Source organism: Ailuropoda melanoleuca, chromosome 9, assembly GCF_002007445.2.
Source record: "Ailuropoda melanoleuca isolate Jingjing chromosome 9, ASM200744v2, whole genome shotgun sequence".
Lineage (NCBI taxonomy): Eukaryota > Metazoa > Chordata > Mammalia > Carnivora > Ursidae > Ailuropoda > Ailuropoda melanoleuca.
In genome coordinates this window covers 73182921-73196321 of record NC_048226.1, presented here as the reverse complement: position 1 = coordinate 73196321, position 13401 = coordinate 73182921, and the positions used below count along the sequence as shown (strand labels likewise).

Below are 13401 nucleotides of genomic sequence, written 5' to 3'. Positions count from 1 at the left end.
GACTCACTTGTCAGCTAAGTGTAGTTCTTTCAGGGTTTTGTAAGACCAAACCAATCTTTTAATTGTGCTTAAACCTGTCCATTAGGCATCTCATGAACAGTTTCCTATGAGTAGTACTGGCTCTTGGACATTCCTTTCTCTTAGCTGCCCATCATGATCTTTGGGATCCAGGCTACTAAGAGGCTCTCGTTTAAAAACGTTTCAAACGCTGTGATCAGAAATGCCACTGCTTCTACACGTCCTTCAGTTTTTACTCTAGATTCTTACTCTTAGTTTTTTCTTTATTTCCCTAGTTCACTTTTCATTTATTTTCTTTATATCTGTTATCACAGCAGGTAGATTAGTCAATTTGTGATAATGTGATTCTATTTTATTTTTTGAAAGCATTTTAAAAATTTTATTATGGTAAGGACATTTAGCATGAGATCTATCCTCTTACAGAAATTTAAGTGTACAATCTATTATTGTTGAGTATGAAAATAACTTGACTTTAAATGTCCACGTTTGTTGGCTTATTTTTATGACATGGAGAGATCTGCTTGATTACCTAATTAGAGCTTGTTGAAAGTGAACTTTTTTTTTTTGAAGATGGTAGAGAAAAGACTCTTTGCTAAAGGAATATTCATGATAAAAACTCTTTCCAAGACTTGGGTAATTTTGGAATCATGTGATCTTCCTATTTATAGATGTTAATTGTTGGCAGGTAGGATTATAAAAGTACTTTTGCTAATATCACATTACAACCCCAAGGATACAGTCTTAACCTGAGATATAAATTTTACTGGTAATGTGTACCCTTTTCAAAATGCACTCTGCAGAAGACCAAGGACACTTTCCCTGGTCCAGAGAAAACTACTGCTTCTCTAGGAGAAAAGTTACTTATCAAGTGTTTAACTAATTTTTTTTTTTTGAACAGAGGTGGTGTTCCTTTTTTTTTTTTTTTTAAAGATTTTATTTATTTATTTGACAGAGAGAGACAGCCAGCGAGAGAGGGAACAGAAGCAGGGGGAGTGGGAGAAGAAGAAGCAGGCTCCCAGCGGAGGAACCTCATGTGGGTCTCGATCGGGATCAAGCCCTGAGCCCTGAGCCGAAGGCAGACGCTTGACTGAGCCACCCAGGTACCCCCAGAGGTGGTATTCTTAAAAGAAATTCTGAAAACTCCTTATAGTACCACTTATCGTTTGATATGTAAAGAGTATTTTAAGTGTTAGGCTTCATGGAAAAGAAGTACCTCACACAATTCCTGTAAGTTTAGCATGCATAAAAAAGCTTTCACAAAAGCAAATCGCGGAGCTTGTATTTCCTGAGCATCCACGAGTTGAGGCAAGGCTGTGCTAAGCACGGGGGTTACTGTGCTGATTTAGCCATCTGATAACACATGGCCTTTTACATTTTCTTCTTTCTTGTGAACATACTTTGAGACTAAAGAAAAGAAGTCTCTTATAGTTCTGTGCTTTTTCTCTTAGGAAAAATGCCACATATTAAGCAGAGAGCACATTTTCCATTCTAGTCTTCCCTCCGGTTACATTTCTCAGCAGTCCGTACTCAGGAGTCAGTGTGTACCTCCTGGTTTGTCTGGGTTACATCAGCTCATGCAAAGGTTGCAGACTGAGGAACAGTTAAGGCTCTGGAGCCAGTGTGCCTGGGTTCAAATCTTTGTTTCTCCACCTTCCAGACATGAGGTCTGAGATCAATTATCGACCTTTCCACCTCTCAGTTTTATCATCTGTGAAACCAGGATTTTAATACTTCCTACCTCATAGGGCTGCTATAAGAATTAAAAGATTTAATACATACACACTACTTAGAACAGTACTTGGCCTGTAATAAGTATCAATAAATGCTAGCTTGTTAAATTATTATGAAGAGAGAGCTATAAAAGAATGTGTAGATATCTCATATATTGCCTACCATGTTAAGATAAGCCATGTTCATATAAGTCTTTATAATGCAAAAATTTCGTAGGATAAACTCTTCAAAACAAAGCCTGAATAAACAAACAAGCAAAAAAGTGGAATCAGACCTATAAATACAGAGAGCAAACATGGTGGCCAGAGGGGAGGAGAGTAGGGGGGATGGGCAAAATGGGTAAAGGGGAGTGGGAGCTACAGGCTTCCAGGTATGGAATGAATAAGTCATGGGGACAAAAGGCACAGCATAGGGAATATAGTCAATGATATTGTAACGGAGTTGCATAGTAACAGATGGTAGCTACACTTGTGAACATAGCGTATGTATGGAGTTGTTGAATTACTATGTTATACACCTGAGACTGTAACATCATGTGTGAACTATGCTCAACATTTTTTTAAAAAAAACTTTTGTTTCATATTTTTGTTATACTTTTTTCTTAATTTTAATTCTAATATAGTTAACATAGTGTTATATTATTTTCAGGTGTACAATATATTGATTTAACAATTCTATATATTACTCAGCGCTCATCACGTTAAATGTAGAGTTGTCCCCACTCACCTCTTCTCTGGTGACCAACAGTTTGTTCTCTAGTTTTTGCTTTGTTTTGTTTTGTTTTCTTACTTGTAGTAACAATTACTATCAAACTTCACTCATTGGGCCAGAGACCCTTGTGATGTTAGTGAAAGACTTGCCCCTTGGGTAGCATACTACCTACACTTGTGAGTCAGCCAGCCATGTTTGTTCTCTATAATGGAATTCGTTTTTTGGTTTGTCTCTTTTTTCCCTTGTTTGTTTCTTAAATTCCACATATGAATGAGATCATATGGTATTTGTCTTTCCCTGACTTATTTCATTTAGCGTTATACCTTCTAGATCCATCCATGCTGTTGCAAATGACAAGGTTTCATAGTTTTTATGGCTGAGTAGTATTCCACGTCTTTATCCATCCATCTATCGATGGGCACTTGGTTTGCTTCCATAATTTGGCTATTATAAATAATGATGCAGTAAACATGGGGGGTGCATATATCTTTTTAAATTAGTGTTTTCATATTCTAAAAAAAGCTTTTCTTAACTGATTCGGAAAATTCAAAATTATCAAGAGAAGAGATGCAGAAAAGAAATAAAAGAAAAAGTACAGATCATAGTGACAAATAAGTTTTAGGCTTGATTTCAAGATCCTATAAGAATGTCTATCGAAGAAAATGAATGGTGATACACATAACAAGCTATATAGTACATGAAAATTATAATACCCTAAAAGAAATACATTAAAGTTAATGTCTGATTAAATATTTACATCAATCAATGGTGCTTTGTAGACTAATACTATATATTTTTAACTTTTTACTTTATAAATTATTATAATTATTAATTATAAAATTTCACTGAATATGACTAATGTACCATAAGTATACTGTCATTTCCATATGATGTTCTTTTTTTTTAAAAGATTTTATTTATTTATTCGACAGAGATAGAGACAGCCAGCGAGAGAGGGAACACAAGCAGGGGGAGTGGGAGAGGAAGAAGCAGGCTCATATCAGAGGAGCCTGATGTGGGGCTCGATCCCATAACGCCAGGATCACGCCCTGAGCCGAAGGCAGACGCTTAACCGCTATGCCACCCAGGTGCCCCTCCATATGATGTTCTGCTCCAGGTTCTCTTCTGCCCTTATTTATGTTTATTTCATTTCAAAAGAGTATGCTTATCAGAAAAAAGTTTTTTTCAGCCAAAGGAAGACAATCTTTAGAATTATGGACATCAAGAAGGGGAAACAGCAAAGATCAAGTAGAAGAAAATGAAAGAGAAAAATAATGAAAAATAATGAAATGATTAGAGACTGATTAATAAGAAAAGAAAATGGAATACATACCATTTTAGAAAATAATTCAAGATCTTTCAGTCATGTAAATCAATCCTGGAAAAAAGCAGTTCTCTTCAAAAAATGGAATGAACATTTTTTTTTGTTTGTATGTATATTTTTTACCATACAAATGTATTTAAATTAAAATTATACCGTATTTGGTCTATTTAGGCCATGTGGCTAGTAACTCATGTAAAAAATGGAATTCATTATTTCATTTTTTAAAACAATGTATTATACTTCCTGATAAAAGTCACTGCTATAGTACAAAAGCAAAATACTCTCCGTCACTATCTAAAGGCTAGAAAGGACCCTAGATTTCAGCTAAGTTAATTTTGGAACAACCAGGAAAGAACAGGGGTGGAAAGGGGCAAAGAGAAGAGACTGCGGTGTCTAGGCTGTCTGACCAGTAATGCTAGTTTACACCGGACAAAAGCTTTGCTCCACCTGCTGTCACCTTTCTGATATCAACCGTCCACTTCTCCAGGGTCTATCCAATTCTGGCTCAGTAATTCTCAGGGCAACATCTTTGCACTCGAGAGACTCCCTCGTGTTGTCCTTGGTCCTCAATATCCCCTTTTCCCCCCAAAATGCATGCAGTTTGTGTTCTCAGTATAAGGACAAAATCATGAGGACAATTAAAATTGATACCCAGACTAAATTAGACCTGACAGAGTGGATTCACTGCTTACCATCACAGGATCTGGCCCTAACAACTCCCTTCCATCCTTATCCTCTAGCTCACTCAGAGTGACACACACAGGCCTCTTGGCTGTTCCTTGAACACACCAAGCATGCTCCTGGCCTACGGCCTTTGCGCTTGAGGTTCTCCTTTTCTTAGAATGTTCTTCCCAGTCATTGGCCTGACTTTGCTTCGTCATTATATTTAGGTCTCTGTTCATATACCTCTTCACTAGAGAGGGCTTCCCTGACTCCAGTATCCAAAGGAAGCACCCCATATATGCTTTCCTTTCATGACATTTACCACTAACTGACATCATGTATTTCTATGTTTCTGAATAGTCACCCCCACTAGAATTTAAGCTCCCAGAATGTTCAAGTCCTCGCATCCAAAACGCTCTCTGGAACATTGTAGGAGGTCAAAAAATATCTGTCCAATGACCCAACCAGAAGTTTCTAGGCATATAACAGGTGTTCAATGAGTATCTGTGGAAAACCTTGACTGAATGAATAGGTAAACACTTTATGCTAGTTTCAAAAACATAGTCATAATAATCCAATTTTTTTGTTATTTCGATTTTAATTTTGATTTGATCAGACTTGGAGTGTCATGAATGTTCTCTAGGGGAATGTCATTTAAGTTGAGATTTAAAGGAAGAATAAATCAGGCAAATAGGTTCAACAAGTAGTTGTAAGTGGGGGAAAAGGAAACTAAGTCTCAGAGCAGAGAGACTAACATGGGCAAAGACCTGGCAGCTAGAGAAAGCCTCAGCTGAAAGTGAAGTGTAAAAGTAGCATGGTAAGGTAGAGGGCAAGGTAAATTCGGTCAAAGAGAGAGAAGAGATGTAAGATGAGAGAAATAAACAAGAACCAGTGCCTTCATGTGCCTTGTCAATTATACTGAGATCTCGATTTTCATCTGAGGGTAACAGGGAGACACGTAGGCTTTTAAGCAGAGCATTAAGAGATGTGAACTTTAAGAAATTATCCACAATACAGGAGATGGATTGGAGGGGGACACATCATGAATGCAAAAGACCACCTGGGTGGTGATGATTATAATCCATTTTGATACTGAAGGTGAATGCAGTGAGGACGGAAAGAGTAGATCCACTAAAGCGACTTTACAGGTAGGGTATTATAGGATAGAACAGGATTCCTTGAGTGATTGTAGCTGTGTTGTGGTGGTGGGGGAGATGTAGTAGGGAAGGTAGAGCAAAGAATCTAGTTTGGTAAGAGAGAACAAGGAAGGAACTCAGGTTAAAGGGGGACCTTATAAAACCAATTGTAGAAAGGTTGATTTTGAGATATCTGTGGAATATCCTAATGGATATGTTTAGTAAAGAGTTGAATTTGCAGGTCTATTGTTAATTATAATCTTTCTGGCTTGAAATTTAGATTCAAGCATCATTTGTTCATAGATGTGAATTAATATTGCTTAGGATAAACGTATTTTCACTATTCTTTATATTCAACTACTGTTGATATTTATCCCATTTCTTTTACATTTTTCTTTCTTTCTGTGATATTCATGTGTACACACACACACACACACACACATACACACACACAATGTTTATATTTGCTGAACCATCTGAGGGTAAGTTACATGCATCATGGCCCTTTGTCCCTAAATACCTTTGTATACTTCCTATGAATATAGATGTTTTTTACATGACACGGAGCTGTTCCATCAATTTCACATTGACATAATACTCTTATATGATCTGATGTCTGTATTCCAATTTTGACTACTGACTCAATAATGACTCCACACAGCATTATTAATTCTCAAGTAAAGGTCAATTTCTTCTGCTTTGTTTAGCTTTCACAATTACACAAAAATCTAAGAACCACATTCAAGTAGTTGATTTTGTTTGCATTTTCCCACCTATAAAAGAAATAATAAGGTTTGAAAGGATATTTCCCTATATTACTAAAGTCCATTTTTTACAGCTTTTTATTTTTTAAAATATTTTATTTGTTTATTTGAGAGCATGAGTGCACGTGAGAGACAGAGAGCAAGCACTCCAGAGGGAGAGAGTGAGAGGGAGAGAGAGAAAATTGAGAGGGAGAGGGAGAAGCAGACTCCCCACTGAGAAGGAAGCCCAACATGGGGCTCAATCCCAGGACCCCGGGATCATGACCTGAACTGAAGGCAGATGCTTAACCTAATGAGCCACCCAGGCACCCCATTTCTTAGAGCTTTCCTATTCTATGGTTCTATCATCAGAAAAGGGAAAAAGCCACCATGTAAATAAAAAAGAGTTGCCCAAATTGTCCTCGTCTGTATAGTATTTGCTTTGATACTTTTAATAAACAAACAATAAAGCTTAATGTGCCAGACAACATTCTTCCTATTACTAAGATCACCTAGTTTGAGTTATATTATTTTTTTCTCTCTTCAGGAAAGTAACCAATTAGGAAAGGATGAAGAGTAGTGGTGGATGGGGTACAAAGTCTATTCATAGAGTATTATTTATAATTAAGGTCACCTTTAAGAAGTATCGAAATTAGCTAGAGCTAATTCACTAGGTTGTCACTAAGAGTTCAGAGTAGGACAACACAAACCATCAGCATTCCAAACCTAGCATGACCAGAGTGGCACAATGAGAGGCTTTATTTATAGGAATCCTTTGCACCCACTTACAAAGTTGCTAAACTGGTTTCTGTTTCCTTTGTGGGTGTTTTGGTAAAAGAAGAAAAGCATGCTTTGGCTTGTCACTGAGAGTTGATCTCTAATGGAAAGGGAACAGACTTATCAGGATTATTTAACTCCACAAGTGCTCTAATTTAAGATGGGTAAAAGCTACCCACACATGGACAAATGCCTTCCTTCTCACACCACCTCTCTTTTTATGCAGATATAAGAAATCCACCACGGATTAATCTGCAAGCCATGTCGAAGGCAGAGGTTTGACAAGTCATAGATCTTTGATTAAAAAAGTAATAATAATACATATAGCAGTCCTTAGCTGTCCACAGAAACTACCACCTAGATGACCAAACTATGATATGTTTGTCATTAGGCTACTGGGAGATTTGCCGCTAAAATACATGAACTCCAGCAAGCCTTCAGAAAACACATGCCTTAGCAACCAAGTCAAATGGTGGGGCTCCAGGGTGGTAGTAGAACTAGGGGCTTTGAAATCTGATATGTCTGAGTTTGAAGTCTCTCTGTCACTGACTGTATAGCTTTGGCTGAGTCATACAAAGCTCTCTAGCCTCCGACTGCCTCACTAGTGAAAAAGGAGAAATAACACCTACCTGGCGGGGCATTACATTAGGATTAAATGAGATAATGCATGTAAAATGTCTAAGTACAATTCTGCCAAATGGTAGGTGCTTAAAAAGAATTCCCTGAGCTCTCGGTATGCTGACAAAGCTGGATTTAATACAAAGCAGGATTGCTTTAAGGCCGAAGGTATGGAAAGGAGGGACCGGAGGCTCCTGGGGCGGGAGGCACAAATCAGTGAAGGAAGGAACGCTTGACAGTTAGGAGGCTCTGCCTATAGTCCTGACAAGGGCACCAGAAGCTTGAACTTGGAGAGCACTTGTGAGGGTGGGAAGGCGTCCATGTTCATGTGCTCGTGCCAGGAAGAGCAGGGCCGCCCTGGCAACCAGCAGGGACGAACAATGTTTTGAGTCGAAAATGGTCACTTGAATTCTGGAGATATTTTCCGGGACACACAGAAGATTAAGGAGGAGTTTCCCAGTTTGAGCCAGACATGTGGTGCTTTAGGCTTGACAGAAAGTTCTACCGGGGGGAGTCGGCTATGTATAGGTGAGTTGATACCCTTGCAGAAAGTATCCTCAAGAAAGAAGTGTAGTGAGAGAACAGGAAAGCTGTAGACCATGTGTATTTAGGTAAGACCTAACAACCCTGTTCTTTATTTTACAGCTTTAAAGGCAGAGCGCCAAAACTACAGTTTGTAAAAGGTACTGAGATGCAGTGTGGGAGGGCTTTGTGCTTATCTGGTTTTCTGGGACATCGGTCAGTTGGCATACTCTTTAACAACAAAAACCATTCAGAGAGGGTTGCTTCCTTTTTGGGGGGTTAAGAATAGCAAAAACTAACACACCCCCTGTGTGTTTACTTAGTGACAGGTACTCTGCTGTGGCAGGCAGAACAAATAACACCTAAAAGTGTCCCTGTCCTAATCCCTGGAAGCTGTGAACATGTGACCTTACTTACATGGCAAAGAGGAATTAAGGTTGCAGATGGAATTAAGGTTGCCAATTAGTTGGCCTTGAGGTAGGAAATTATCCTGATGGAACAGGTGTGATCACAGGGGTTCTCATAAGTAGAGAAGGGAGACTGGAGAGTTGGTGGCTGAGTGAGGGGCTATGAGAAAGACTTGACTGGCCGCTGCTGGCTTGGAAGACAGCTGGGGAACTCTCCAAGCTAGAAAAGGCAAGAAAATGGATCCTTCTCTAGAGTCTCCAGAAAGATAAGCAGCCCTACCCACATGCTGATGTTAGCCTTGTGAGATGCCTTTTGGACCAGAACTACAAGATAATAAATTTATGTTGTTTTAAACCACTCACTTTTTGGTAATTTGTTACAACTGCTATCGGGAAACCAATACATCTGTTAAATACTTTACATGGAGCCTCTGAGGCAGGACCTATTATTAATCCCATTTTAGAGAAAATTAAAAAGAAGTCCTTGAGAAGCTTAGAGAGGTCCTACTCTGATGTGATACGAAAGCCCACGTTCTTAACCACTATTTTCTACCCTCCAAATTCTTCCAAAAGATCTGGAGAGGGGCCTCAAGTTATCATCTTCCTCTCTTCTAGAAATTTCCTCAGTATAGTTCTACTCATTCAAAGATACTTACATCATGGTATAATGGCACAAGAATGGATTATAATCACACCTAATAAAAACAACAGGAATCTTTTCTTGTTAGGATGACTAGTTTGTAGTCGTTGCTTTCAACCAGGAAATAAAAAGGGCCTTATCACAAATAACTAATCTCCATTCCTTGAAGCTCAGTGTTTATGTCATTTCAACCTAAATGAGAAGTAAGGCATATGGACAAGGTTTTTAGCAAGCCCTTGCTCACAGCATTAAATCCTAGCTCTTTCTGTCCTGGCTCCTCCCTGTGCAGAAGGTGGCTGGCTCAGTTACAGCAGGCTATTAGGTAAGCCTCGGCTGAGTGGGAGAAGGAAGAACATCTGACCTGTACAAATAGAAAGCACACAAGAAACCAGATCAGTAATGCTGAAAGGCAGCCATACCTTACCCTTGTGTTTTAATTCCCGTATTTTTTTTTTTAATTTCGATAAATAATCTTTAACATTTTGGTTTTCAAATGCAAAATATTACAGATTGTTTCTTTATGAATTGTACAGTAAACTCTTCTAAAAGCTTGCCTTCCCCAAATAAATCTTTTCCTCACACCCTTTCAGCACAAGGGAACGATTTTACCCTGGTGCAAATTAAAAGTCCCAGGATCTCACCTTCTTCAACTTGTAAGATTTCAAGAAATCTAAGCCAAAGAGGGCATTCTGTAGCATCTCACCTATTAACTGACTCTAATCTGATGTGGCTTTTTATCCAGAATGACATCCCGTGGTACCTCAAATGCTTTGTGCAAAGAGATGTAGGGACCATGTACATACACGTGTACACAGGCCACACATACATACACTCACATGGTTGTGCACATATAAAAGCAGCTTCAATCGTTTCTGAAATGCTTCTTTCCTGGTATAATCTTCAGGCATATTATATAAACTTTTTGAGAACCATTCTGAAAACAAGAAAAACTTACGTAACAATTATCAAATACTAGGCCTATCTTCCATGTTATTCCAAAGGGCTGTACAAGCACTTCTTAATCAGCTGTGTGCTGGAAAGGCAAGAGACAGTTTTATTCAATAAAACTCTCCCTCTTTTCTCTTTGTCCCTGGCTTAAAATCATGCAATCAACACTTTAGTAAAGAAACTGAATTTTGCTACTGCTTAAATTTCTGCATCTGTACAAGGAAAACACATGGATGAATTCAAAAGCAGTGATTTCTAATGCTACAAGTCTTACTAAGAACAATACTCATAGAATTTCATAGAAAACCAAAAACTAATACCATATCTAATTTGGTGGTTATCGACAATACTGTATATGACAGAAAATGAAAAGTTGGTATCTAAGCATTTTTAAAGTTCATATAAATATGCAGAGTAAATATGCGATTGTGTTCCCTGTTAAAAGATGGTACATATGAACATATGTTCCCATGAACATAGGGAATAAGTGTTGCACTCTCTCTCCGTTACTAGCAATGCCTTGTCCTGAGACAGCCATATTTTCCTGTTTTGCAGTTACTGGCTATTAACAGCCTATGTTTTTCATATAACTGGGTAGTAAGCAAATCTTACAGGAAGACAATAAATTCGGGAAGGGAAGCACACGTGTGGGAGTCAAATATTTTGGCTCTAAAATGAACTAGTTGAATACACCTTAGATAAGTCTTTTAAATTAAATTTAGTAAGATCGCTTCCTGATCTACCATCTATTTTAGCAATATAATTAACCAAACTAATCAAATAAATTTATTAATCAGCACCACCTATAAATCAGAATACCTGTATTCCATTTGGAATGACCAATGAATGATAATGTCACCACATGGAGTACCAGCTTACATAAGGGCAATTTTTTTTTTTTAAAGAATCATTTATTCATTCTGAGGTGGGGGAGATGTGTAAGTGGGGGGAGGGGCAGAGGGAGAGAATCTTCAAACAGACCCTTCCCCCCCACTGAGTGTGGAGCCAGACATGGGACTTGACCTCATGATCCTGAGATCAGGATCTGAGCGGAAACCAAGAGTTGGGGGCTGAAACGACTGAGCCACCCAGGTGCCCTCATAAGGGCAATTTTTAAGTCAATAAGGAAGCGCTAAGAAATATGTATTGCCAAATTTATGATTGAAAAAAATCATTAAATCATCCATACACATGGTATGCATGGCTTTGTGCATACACCACACATGGAGAAGTGCTTAAGAACATTAAAGTATGTTTTAAGGAAGAACAGAAGGAAAGTCTATATGCGGATATTTAGACACTCAAACCACATCGCCTTTAAAATAGCTATGAAACCTTAGTGGGGAATGGGATATGGATGGGGAATTATGCAGTGTTTCTGTTTGCTTGTTGGTATACTCAACTTTTTAGTTCTGTTATTCAGATTAAGCTCTATAATTTTAGTAGACTTATTCATTGTGAGGTTAGGTAACAGTAATGGAGGCATATTCTATACTTTATATGGTGTTTGAGTCTGAGTAAGTTCAAGGTGATATGATTTCATTGCAGCTACAAGTGGCGGGCATGTCTAGGGATGTCATCCAAGTCTACATATCCCCCAGCCCCATAGAGGGGCCTCTGCTGGCACAGGGATCTTCATGAGCCTTTCCTTGAGCAGACTGTAGGATGAGGTCTCACCTAATACTTGACTCAAGAGCTGCTCTTCCATGGGCAGACAGTCTGGGCAATCATAACTATGAGATGAATTCTGAAGATCAAAGACTGTGTAGAGTTAGAACCTAATTGAAGTCATAACAACAAAAGCCATGCAGAAACTAATGGGTAAGGAAAGAAGCTAGTGTATACAGGAGAATGGGAAAGACTTACAGAAAAGAGTGAAAATGGAAAACCTTAGGGAAGCAGGAAGAGGGAGACAACCTTGACTCCTGACTTTCTAGGACTAAGTCTTATCTCCATGAAGCTTGGATTGTGGGTGTTGCTGCTTGCCCAATCATTATCATCTCTATCTTTTTAAAAATATGATTGGGTCAGTTTTAATTTCTTGTGACTCAGCCTTGACTCAAAAGAAAACTACCATTTAGGGGTGCCTGGGTGGCACAGCGGTTAAGTCTGCCTTCAGCTCAGGGCGTGATCCCAGTTTTATGGGATCGAGCCCCACATCAGGCTCTTCCGCTATGAGCCTGCTTCTTCCTCTCCCACTCCCCCTGCTTGTGTTCCCTCTCTCGCTGGCTGTCTCTATCTCTGTCGAATAAATAAATAATATCTTAAAAAAAAAAAAGAAAACTACCATTTAAATAGTATGAAACATGCTGCTGGAAAATTTATGTATTTTTTTCATTTGACCTTACTAAAGTTCTGAAAAAATATTACTCCTATTTTATAGGCAATGAAAGGAAAAAGGAAGGTTTTGTTTAACATTGTAGAGCTTTGTTCAACTCTAGGATTTTCAGCTTAGGACTGTCCATCTCCATCATGCCATACAACCATCACCATTACACCCGAAGACAGTTTCTTCTCAGTAGCTAACAAAGCTCCTCCACAACTATAAATTTTCTTGTTTGCCTGGAATAACTGGGACCATGTCCAGAGTCCCCCTAGGGTGGTGGTGCTTCCCTACTTTTAACACAATGAAGCCAAAGCTATCGTTGGAGGTCTTCGCCTCACCCCAATTCTGTAAATCTGATGGTACTGCATACAGGGGTTGAGGGCATAATGGGTAAATGGATCTTTCTGAAAGTATGGGCCATTTCAAAGGACTATAGGTGAATAATTTCCAACTAATCTTTAAGCACACTGACGGTAAGTTCATGATTGTGCCTGGCATGTAACAGGAATTCAAATATCTACAATGTGATGGTTAATTTTATGTGTCAACTTGGCTAGTAGATATTCCCAGTTGTTTAGTCAAACACCAATTGTGATGTTGCTGTGAAGGTAATTTTTACATGATATAAACATTTAAATCTCTGGATGTTGAGTAAATTGAATTACCCTCTATTAATGTGGATAGGTCTTAGCCAATCACTTGAAGGTCTTAAAGGACAAGACTGAGATTTTCTTTTCTTTTTTTTTTTTAAGATTTTATTTATTTATTTGAAAGAGAGAGAATGAATGGTGGGGAGGGGCAGAGGAAGGGGGAGAAGCAGACTCCCTGCTGAGCAGG

At 38.5% G+C, this 13401-nt stretch overlaps 1 protein-coding gene and 1 pseudogene across 2 annotated transcripts in view; both read right to left on the bottom strand.

Moving 5' to 3' along the window:
* OXR1 (oxidation resistance 1) overlaps nucleotides 1-13401 on the bottom strand; it is a 433201-nt gene that overhangs the window by 120065 nt on the left and 299735 nt on the right. The gene's annotated exons all lie outside the window — the stretch shown is intronic.
* On the bottom strand, nucleotides 2537-2679 carry LOC117803949 (annotated as a pseudogene).